This window comes from Patagioenas fasciata, chromosome 16 (genome assembly GCF_037038585.1).
Source record: "Patagioenas fasciata isolate bPatFas1 chromosome 16, bPatFas1.hap1, whole genome shotgun sequence".
NCBI lineage: Eukaryota > Metazoa > Chordata > Aves > Columbiformes > Columbidae > Patagioenas > Patagioenas fasciata.
The window spans coordinates 13,198,640-13,209,869 of record NC_092535.1 but is presented as its reverse complement, the minus strand read 5'-3'; positions in this window follow the sequence as shown (position 1 = coordinate 13,209,869).

The following is an 11,230-nucleotide window of genomic DNA, read 5'->3' as shown; positions in this document are numbered from 1 at the left end:
AAAGTTTTAAATCCTAAGTTATAATGTGCCATTTGGCTCCTGCTGAAGTTGTTCTTAAAAGGCTGTGCTGAATAATAAAAAAGATCAAGCTTTTGATGTTATGTTGCATGTTCAAGTGTAAAATCCAGCCTTGATGATGAAGCTTAGCCTGGTTTATTTCACTCAGGCAAAGACACTGAACAAGAACCTTACACTATTTCTCACTTAGAGGAAATGTCTGTGCATTAAAAAAAAAGAAAGTTTTGACAGATAAGTAATTAGGAAACATCTGGCCAAACCGAAGGCAACAGAAGTGATTCCAATCAAAGGTGGTTCATTGAAAGCTTTTCATCTCGGCTCCAACAGAAACAGCAAACTTAGCACTTAAAAAAAAAAAATCCGGCTTTCTGATGAAGTGTTAAAAAGTCAGACAGCGAAAAGTGCTTATACATCCACCCAGCACAAGAGGCTGAAAGGAGGAGGAGAGAAAATAGTGGGCTGTGTATATGCAGAGGTGTGTGCCAGGGGCCCAGAGGCAGGGCCAGCGTTTTGACACTGTCGCGGTGTTTTTGATCACCTGCCCTGCAGCTGCCTGGCTGCAGGAATGACACGTTATTGTGAAGGCCGGTGATGGGATGGTGCTGTGGTTGCTTCATGAGTCGCTGGTACCCATCTTCAGCGGTGCCTCCTGCACCGGCTGCTCCCCATGCCCTTGCCCATGGGCATTGCTGGGGCCAGGGTGGCTGGCACGAGCCAGCTGGGGGTTCCTGCAGCCCCGACAGCCCCAGCACCATTCCTCCTTTTCCAAGGTTTGTCAGAGCTGTGCACAAACAATGGCATGTTCTTACTGGGGATTTGGGGTGAGCAATGCTCCCTTTCAATGGGCTCTGTTTTGCTTGGCACAGTGTTTTGAAGATCCTTCCCCACATTTAGTGAATGCTGGTGGTTTGGAGGCTCTATTAAAAGAAATCCTGGAGCCATTTGGGTGCTTCCCTCAACTAATTGCACTGGAAGGACTTTGATCCGCTCCTTAAGAGGTGGTGTTTGCTTGTCGTGTTTCAACTGTTGCAGCTCCTACTAGAGATGGTCCTCCAACTTTTTAAAATTTCAAATAACTTTTATTTTGAGTTTTTTGGGCAAAGATTTAGATGCATTTTTTTTTCTCCACGCTGGCAGGTTTGCATATGTCCAACCTCTTCAGCCTCCGTGGCCCTTCCTTCGTGGTATTCACATGTAATCTCAGCAGGGTGGACAGGACAGCCACCTCTGTGCTTTGCAGGCACTTGGAATCAAACCCTGGTGTTGGTGTGGCTATTGCTTCTTTAAATTGCCCATTTTTTTCTTTCTAACACACCAAATAAGAAGCCCAGACCAAAACTTGTTGCATCTCTGTGCTCATCATCCAGCTGCAGACCTGAGCTCCGCCAAGGAGGTCGGATGAGACTCTAGGGCCCTGGAGAAGGGATGGGAGAGGACAAGTGCTGGCCATGTGTCCCCTTGCCTCCCTGCTCAGCAGAGGAAGAGGAGGAGGAAGGTTGGGATCAGTGCTCTGGCACAGCAGCCATTTTAAGCTGCTTCTTGCACAGCTGGAAATCATTGCGATAGCATCAGCTGCCAAGGGGAGTGATGAGATTTGGCAGGATTCAGAGGGAAAGAGGTAGCAGCTAAATCATTTGTGAACTGTAACTGCTTCAAAGACATAGCGAGGGGCCCGGGCTCACTGCTGGGTGCCAGCATCAGTCCCACTGCCCCACGGCTGCCCAGCCCCACGGTGGGATGGAGCAGGACCAAGCATGGCTCCTGTGATGGCATTTGGGGTCCTGCGATGGCACCTGGGAGGGCACCCCCAGGGCTTAAATTGTTCCTGCAGTTTGTTGTCCTGCCGGTGTGACCCCAGGCACAGTCAGCTGTAAAACTGGGGAGATTTTTTACTGAGTAAGGAAATATGTGCTCTGTAACCCCACCACAAAAAGACCTCCGTAAAGCAAGAACAGGAAGTGTACAATATATTCCTTTCCAAATTAATTGCTATTATTTTGATTAAAGCACATTATCATATAAATATTTGATTAAGAATGTGATTAAATCTTTCTTGCTCTTGAACTGTGACAACTTTAAAGTCTAACCTTTTATATCTTGGCACCACATCATTATTTTGCTCATTAGCTACATTTAATAATTCGATCTCATAACATGCTTTGCCATTTGGAACCTGCCTTTGTGTGCCAAGTTCAAATCGATGCTGTTAGTTATTTGTGCCACTGCAGATAATTGAACAAAAATTAAAAGCAATTTAACCTTGCAGTCTGGCTTTGGGTAGATGAGCGTTCGAGAAAGGGAGCAGATCACAGAGCACAACTCAACGGGGGTTTTTCTGCCGTTGGCTGCGTTGGTGCAAAGCCAGCCAGGAGCAGCATGGGAAGGTGGAGATGTCTCCTGGGGGCACTAGGGAGGCTCCAGTAATTCAAAAAGTCCCTTTACATCATGTAAGACTGCTGGGCATTGCAAACAGAGGGAGTAAACTTGCTGTGGACTCTTGCAAATGAGGTGATGAGTTAAATGGTGAGCAGTTGGGTGTTTGGTGCGTGGCAGGGGAGCAGAGCAGCTCCAGCCATGGCCACCAAGGGGTCACCCCTGAGGGAGCAGTCTCCCCGTCCCCCGGGACACATCTCCTGGGGGTGTGGATGCTCCTTCTTGCCCTGGCTCCCTCAGCAGGCTCCAGGCTGGTATTTTTGGACCGCACGGTGTCTTTGGGCTTCTCCTGGCCCTCAGCAGGACCAGGCCATCACGGGCTGTCTGGAGGCAGAAGGATGCCGCCGTCTCTCCCAGCTCCCTCCAAACAGCCAGAGCCCACTTTCCTAATTTAATCCACACACAAAAGCTTGCCTTACATGGTCATGGATGCTATTTTTAGGTTTGCCAATTAATCCAGCTCCGTTTGAGCTGGATTAGAAATCACATACCCCCTTAATTATAGGTGTATAAACTGCAGGCTGGCAGCTGTTTTGACATTCTCAGCTGGGAAATTTGCCCTAAACAGCCGCCCCCCTCCCCGAGTTGCGGCAGGATCGTGGGCTCGGGGTTGTCTTCGTGCCCATCTGCTGCCGTGGCACCGCGCCTGCTCCGCGCGCTTGGACGCCTGCCCCGGGACGCAGGTGCCAGGCGGCGCCGGGCTGAGATGGGCAGCCTCCCTCTTTCTGCTTTCTCCTTTCATTTATTTTTTATTTCCTGCAGGAAAATCTCCCCAGGCCTTTTCTTTCCGTTGAAGACATCTACCAGGAACGGGAAGTAAAAAGGGGTCTGTGCTGATGCTTCCATGGTGGGGTCTCCATCGGGGGCTGTGGGATGTGCCTGCTCCCCACGATAGGCAGTAGGGCTGGATGCTGGCACTGGGGGGCACTGAGCCCCTGAGCAGGGCTGTTTGAGGTGCTCGAAGGGCAGGATGCTGCCCCTCTCCTGAACACGCTTCCTCGCTGGGGAAAGGGAAATGTGAGTGTGGCTAATTTATAATTTATTTATTTATTTATTGATTTCAATGTGGATGGGAGAGATTTTAAAGACAAACGTCCACAGTGTTGCCCATTTCAAACACTGTCCGCGCCGCTGAGTGGTGGGTTGGTGGCGAGAGCCCATTGTGGCCTTAAAGCAAAGAGAAAGAAAGTAAATTTTGGAGGAGATTCAGTGGGGGCTCTCCCTGAAATGGGCCATATCCAGCCCAGAGAGCAGCAGGAGCTGTGCTCGGTCACCAAGGACCACCCAATGGCACCTCCAAAGGCCCTGCAAGCCAGAGCAGAGACAGAACTGGGTAGTTAGACCTTGTGGTTCCGAGTCCCTCGTCCCACCCCGCTGAGACGCGCCCGATGCAGCTGCTGGAGCATCACTGCTAATTGTGGCTGGCGACCCACAGCAGCCGGGGAAGGTTTGTGGCTGGGCCATGCCTGAGCCCTGAGCTAATTCCCCGCAGCACTGGGCCAGCATCAGTCACCATGGGACTCTGGTGTCCCCATGGGAGCATCCCTGCCTGTCCTGCTCCCACTCCCTGTGGGTTTAATGCCTCGTCTTGTTTCTTTTCTTCTTTCCTCGTAGCTGGAGGTTTGACAATAGCCAGTGTGAATGCTGTTTGATCTTAACAACTGCTTTTCTTTTTTGTTTCAGTGTAATATTAAATGCTTTCGAGTCTAGTGAACAAAGCACTTTGCTTGCTCGATCTCTGTGACGCTTCCCTCCTCTCGTTTTATTGCAGCATCAGCAGCATTAGCATATGACAGTCCTGTGTCCTTTTCCCCAGCAACCTCACTGCACTTCTTGGATCACTTTTAATTTCATACTCCCTGAATCAGCTCTCCAGGCTACTCCTGACTGGAATCCCTCCCTGCTGACAACTGCACCCCAGGACTGTCCCCATCAGGAGCCTGGCACCCATCCAGCAGAGCTGGGGATCCCCTGGCAGTGGCTGTGCAGTCGGGCTGGCAGACAGTTAAAACATCCCCTTACAGGGGAAAAGTCACCCCTTTTTACAACCTCCTTGAGTCACTGCACATCCTCATTGTTTGTGTTAAAGTCTGGTACGCTCCATCTCATGGGACAGCTCGTCGACCAGGCACAGGCACCCAAAGTAATTTTCCATTGAGGCCACAGCCATATACATTTACTCATCATATTTTCCGCTGCCCATTGGAAAAAAAAAAAAAGGTTAGTGTCATGATTGCCAGCACTGCTCTCAGAGAGAGAGGTTTAATGCTGTATCGGTCCACCCAGGTGCACAGACGAGGTGGAGGGTGCTGCATGAAAATCTTCCTGCCCCAGGGCTGCCCCATTGGAAGGTTTATGAAGCCGTGGGCCACAGTGAGTGATGAGGAAGTGAATGAGCTAATTTCTCAAGTTCAGCTGCATAAGACACAGAGGCCAGTTCTCCCTGTTGATGGTGGCATCCCGAGGGTGCCAGAGGAGCCCTGGGCCACCACGGGGCCCTGGCAGGAGGCACAGCACAGGACACACACCACTGCCACCGCTCCTGCTGCTCAGCTGAGAGCTGGAAGAGAAACACATGAGGATTTCCCAGGCTTTGCTGCTGCTCATCAGACCAGCAAAGCCCTGGCAGAGCATCAGTCCCACCTGCAACTTCACAGAGCTGTTTCTGGCAGGGGTCGAGAAGGGGAAAGCGGAGGTACCTGCTTTTATGGACTTTGGAAACTCATAAAACCTTTGGTGGAGTTCTGGGGGAAGGCTTTGAGGCCGCCCTGGTCCAACCCACAGGCTCCCAGGTACAGGGGCTGCCTCCTCTTGCCTTGCTGCAGCTCTTCTTTTTGGTGGGCGCGATGCTTTATTGCTCTCAGTGTCCACCAAAGCAAATGGGAGGCAGTTACCGGAGCCCGTGATACCGGTGCAATAAACCCCAAGCCCCTGCTCCCCTCTGCAAGCCACGCCGCTGACACAAGCCCCTGTTTCTCTGGGTGACAGAGCAAACAAAAGCAGAAGGTTTCGTGTCTGACAGTCACAGCAGGGTGACTCACAGGGCAGCAATTCTGCCCATCCTCACCCTGCTGCTGCTGGGCAAGGACATACCCATGGTGGATTCCTGAGGCTTTGTGTGCCACCCTCCCCATGGCCCCCCAGCACCACACTGAAACCATCACCCCGAGACAGGTGTCAGGTCTAGCTGTGAATCAGTCCAGGGTGTGGGGGGTTGTCATGATGTCCCACGTCCCCATGCCCAGGGCTGGGCCACCTAAATCTTCCTGTCCCTGTGGTCTCTGGGACTCTGGTTTCTGCCCCCCAATGTGACACTGGTGCCACCCGCAGTGTGGTTATGTCACTGGGATCCTGCTTGATTTGAGCAATCACTGTGGTGCCTGAAGACCACAGCCCAAGACAAGGCAGCTCTCCTGGCCCTTGAGAAGCGCCAGCATGCGAGGCAAATCCTGCAAAAGGTTTTTCTCAGTTACAAAGGCAATTGCTTATCAAAGTGGCAAATGTTCCTGCTCCCTGTTGAAGCCCCTGTTATATCATGAGCATTTAAGGGCATATGCTTTCCATACATCCTATAACTATGTCTGGGAATGAGTAGGTTTGCATGCAACTGGAGTTCCCTGGACTGCAGGGGAGTTAGAAAAGACAGACAGAGAGGTGAGCCTTGATATTTATGTCCAAAGAAGAACCTAATTTAAATGTTTCAAAATTCAGACCTAACTAACAAAATGAAGATGTTTTGTCCTGCCAGTAGATCCCCAGATCCATGTATATCTTACAGCTGCGTTTTCTAAACAAGGGACCCACCTCCCCACCATGAGCACCCAAGCTGCTGCCACCACCAGCCCACCAGCGCAGGGGGTCCCAGCCACCGCTGGGCAACCCCTTCCTGTAGTGCTACCAGCTCCTGCTGCAGCAGCTCCAGCCTAGGGCCTTCACATTCCCAAATTCACAACGGAGAGACAGAGAATAAACTTTTGAAAGTCCTTTTTGCCTTCCCTCCAGGCTATGAACTGATTAACTGCTGCGGGGCCATATCCAAACACCAACCAAGGGCTGCGAGCCTTGGCTGCGCTCCTCCACGGTGCCTCCCTGCTGTGCACTGCCTGGCCAGGATGGGGGAACGAGGAGGGGACATGAGGACCTTCTTGCATGCAGTCTGTGCCTGCTCTCTGCTAAGACTAATGAGAAAACCAAGTGGGGGAAGTGAATTTACGAATCTCTGCAGTGGGAGCTGAACGGAGACCTGCTGACTTCATCTCTGACCAGTGCCAGCCAGTCCTGACCAGGGCTGGCCACTGGAAGAGCTGCTCACAGCACCCGGAGCCATCCAGACCTCTCTCGTCTGCTGCCAACACAGTGAAGAAACCCCCCCATGAGATGAGAGGAGGCCTGCCAGCCCGCTCTGATGCCTTCGAATTCTCGCAATAGCCAGCGGGAACTGCAATTAACGTCTGCTGCAATTTCTTCATTATCATAATGACAGTGCTCAGCAAAATATACGGGAGACATTGACGGTGACGCCCAGATGCTGGAACCATACGATGCCACATGGAAAATCATGGTGTGGTATAAAAACTAGGCTTTTATATGGTACAGCTGCCTCTGCATAATGCCCTTGTAATTTATCAGTGTACAGCATCTGGTTCTTTGCTGTCATTCTTCGACTTTCAGACAACCATAATCTCAAGTGTCTTAATAATAACACAGACCTGCCAGACAGGGGAGGAGGCAAGATGGGAAGGGGGTGGGGAGCAAAATTGATTCTTTTGTGCTGTTCATCCCAAATTAGAGGGGAAAACCTGAAAAAGAGTAAGTCTGGTGGGGGACTGGGAATGCTGGAGGGGCAAGAAGGGTGAGGGATGCTGGAGGAGGGGCTGGGACTGCACAGCAGGTCCTGGAGGACCCTGCCCGAGGGGACACATTGCAGAAGCCATCGCTTTGGTATTCAGGCCTGGAAGAGCTTCCAGGCATCTGCTCTTTCTGAGGCGAATTTCCCTTTGTAGGTTTAATGAAAACCATTTGGCTGAGCCTGCAATTTGAGTGTGTGTGCACAGCAGTGGTGCAGTGCTGGCCCCGCAGCCCGGCGTGGGGTGCCACCATGGCAAACCGGGCTCAGCCACCAGCCCCAGAGCTGTGCGGGCTGAAGGGACAATGCTGGCTCCTGCAGTGCCTGCCTGGGAAAAAAAAACACTACAAGGATCTGAGGCAGGAGCTTTGCCCTTGGAGCTTTGCAGCCGCACTGCCGGGTGGTTGTAAGGCTGTGCCAGGGCAAAGCTGCCCACCGGCTGCCTGGGCCGTCCCTCCACCATAGAGGGGCTCTTGTGGCACAACCCCATTGTGGGCACCTCCGAGGGTGCCCAACCTGTGACACCTACAGCAGTTTTGGGGTCCCTGACGGTGGGCCCTCCAGACCTGGTGTGCTGGGGGTGTGAAGAGCTGAACTTTTAAGATCCATTACAAGACTGGGAGCATGAAACCTCAGCATGGTCGAAACATCATCACCCACATCGTGTTAATCTCCTGATACATCTCCTATTGAAGTTGGGGGTGATTCCTGGGGTATGACTGAGCTCTGAGCACGAGCAGCTCCACAAAGACCTGCAGGCACTACACAGCTGTAAACCCACTGACACCGTCAGGTCACACTTGATTCAGTATGAGTATGATTCTATGAGTAAGAGGGGACCTGAGCAGTGTCCAGTGCAGATGGGTGCTGTGGGTCCCCAGCACCCCGTGGTACAGCAGTGTCCCAGCCCCTGCCCCATCCCCAGCATGCTCTGGGTCCCTGGCAAGGGGATGTGGGATGGGGAAATGTGGGTTGTGGGGATGTGGGACATGGGATGTGAGACATGGGGATATGGGACATGAATGTGGCGGGCTGCCGGCTGCCACCACGAGATGGCGATCGAAGGAGCCTCTTTGCGGGCTGTCCTCCAGAACAGGTGCTCGGCTCTCAGCTGTGAGGGATATCTCAGTGTGATTTTCTGAAGCAAGGGATGAGAGGAGGGTGGGGAATGCGTATAGACACACCCATGGCCAGGCTGGGTAAGAATAAGGGTGTTTGAAATGATCTGAGCAGAATTTGGTAATACATGGCTGTGTGTCCCATGACTGTTCATACCCCTTGACTACCTATCTTTTTGGCAACAGCCAAATCTCCAAGGGAAGGGCTGTTTCCCCTCTCCATCCCCATTACTGCCAGGATAACCCATTGCTTCCCAACCTCCCCAGCACCTGTGATGATCAGGAGCAGAGCCAGGGCAGGAAGAGCAGCCTCTTTAGTGCTGATGGGAGGTGCCTGGAGGGTGGGCAGACCCTACAAGACAGAGTGGAGGAGCTGGAGCTCTGCTTGGAGGTGCTACCTGGGGAGCAGCAGAAAGGCCCTTTCCTGTGTGCAGTGGAAGAGGGGAATGTGTGGCCCCATGTAGCCATTCTGTGAAGACAAGTGATGGGTGTTGGGGCAGGCTCTAGGTGAGCCCTGCAGTATAGCAATGGTGAGCTGTAAGGGTTGAGTCTTGCTCAGCTGATGCTTTCCCTTGAAGTTACCAGCTGTCTCCTGTCCTTGGGGTGCTCTGCTCTACTGCATGCACATGGGTACTGTCCTTTGCTGGGCTGTGCGTTTTCCCCTGGCGCTTGCCTGGGTGATCTGACCTGGTAGGAGCACTTGAGTCACCCCCAAACCAGCCTGTCCCCAGTTTGCACAAGGGGCAGCCATGCTACTTCCCCCTGGGTATTTCTGCTGGAAGAGCTTCGTGTGAAAAGCAGCTCATCCCTTCACTAGAAAAGCTGTCTGCAGGAACAGAAAGGGTTTGTACACGGAATTCGTACGTGAACTGTCTAAACATGTCCTCAGTGCTGCTGATTGGGGTGGGCATTTATATCACTGTGACTTAGAAGCAAGACTTGTTTTGGCTGCTATGGAAGGACCAGGAGCACGTTCAGCTCTGTAACCTCCAGAACAGAATCCTGGCGGTGCAGCACTCAGTCGGCATTGGCGTTCCCTTATCTTTCAATATCACAGCAGTTACTTTATTACCCTATTAAGACAAATCAGTGTGGTTATGGCAGCTGCTTTGTAATGGAAATTAGTAATTTAATAGACACACAGCTAGCACTCCTCCAGTAATGCTTTGACCTGCAGACCTATGTGAGTTGTTACAATTTGTGGCAGTCCCGAGTATCCTGATTATTTTTTTCATTTCTGGTGCACAGAAACTTCTATGTATTTTGTCCTTTCGAGACAGCAGGTGAGTAGAGGCAGGTTGTTTTGCCCTGCTCCCTCTATTTGTGTATTAAGATATAAGCAGCATATTTCATTAACAGTCTGACCATATGAGTGTTTGGTCCTAGTTGGGACAGAAGCTTTCCCTTGAGAGAGTGCCTGGGTGAGGGGAGATCTCTGGCTGGAAAGAGTGCATATGTGGCCAGCTTCACCTTGCCATTGGAGGTGAAGTTTATTCAGGTTTGCTCTAAACTCTTTGGCAGCTATTCAGACATGAGGCACCTCTCTGCTGGGTCATTTTAGGTTACCGGGGTTAAACATTGATTGTTCTGAGGGGCTTCAACGCATGGGCAAGGCCCTGTAGCTTGATGGTAAAGTTACTGGAGCCACAGAAACCAGCCTGTTGGTCCTCGGCGTGTGTGCTGGGTAGCTCAGCCTCCTGCAAAATGAATTTAGGTTAATGCAGTCTGTTAAGAGCACATTTGCAGCCTGGGATTGTAGTTCAGCTGAGAGGGGGCAACCTAAGTCCCGGCAGCATGCTCCCTCCTAAACCGATGCGTGCATGTGTATTCATTGGGAGACTTTTTGCACCATGAGTGTTGAATTTCTCTTCAGCGGTTACCTGAAACACTTGAAACAAGATGTACTTTTAAAACAAACAAAACATTCAGTTACAGAAACCCCAAATCCTGCTTTCTTTTGTGCAGCACTGAGATGAAGTGACCCAAGACAGCCTGTCCTGTGGGGTGGACACACAGCCCCGTGTGACGGGACTTTGTGCCGCTTTGTGCAGGACGCAGCCGATGTTAGCGGGGTCCTGTGTAGGAGGAGCAGCCTGGCTTTCGTGGACCAATTTCCTTAGGACAAGGGACCTGGTTTGAGCAGACAAGGAGGCATCACATGGGCAATGCAGCTTGTGGTAACTGAGAGATGTGCTCAATGTCACTATTGTGATCTGAGCCATGAACCCTCAGCCTGGAGCCTGGGGCGCTTTTGGTCTCTGCTGGAGGCACATGTCTCCTTGCAGCCTCCCCAAAACCCTGCATGCTCCATTCACCACCGAACACTTGCGTGGCAGCGGTGTGCAGGATTTTGGGTCAGGTCTCCTTTGGAGCTGTACTGCCCCTCTGCCCAAAGGCAACAACACTGGGGAGGATGCGGTTGGGTAGGAATTATTTCCCGATGCATCTTAAGTGTCTAGACTAATACACACTTGCAGGCTCTAGTTAGATTTCTTTCTTCCCAGGAACCAAACCGTGCTTATAGCCTGAGCTGCCTGTCCCTGCTCACCACAGCCTGAGCCACCCGGCATCCCTGCCTCTTCCCTTCTCCCCTGCCCCTCCAAACCCAGACCACCCCAAAAAGCAACAGGTTTTGCTTCCCCGGGAGTGAGAGCCCATGAGCGTGGTGACCTGGGCTGCTGCAATGCTTTTGGGCTCCAGCTTTCCCATAACTACTGTGCCAGCCCCCTCCTTGGAAAGAAAAGCCCTCCCCAGGCCAGTAGAATCCCCATGACTTCTGCAAAACTGGCACACTCTGCCCTGGTAATTTGCTGAA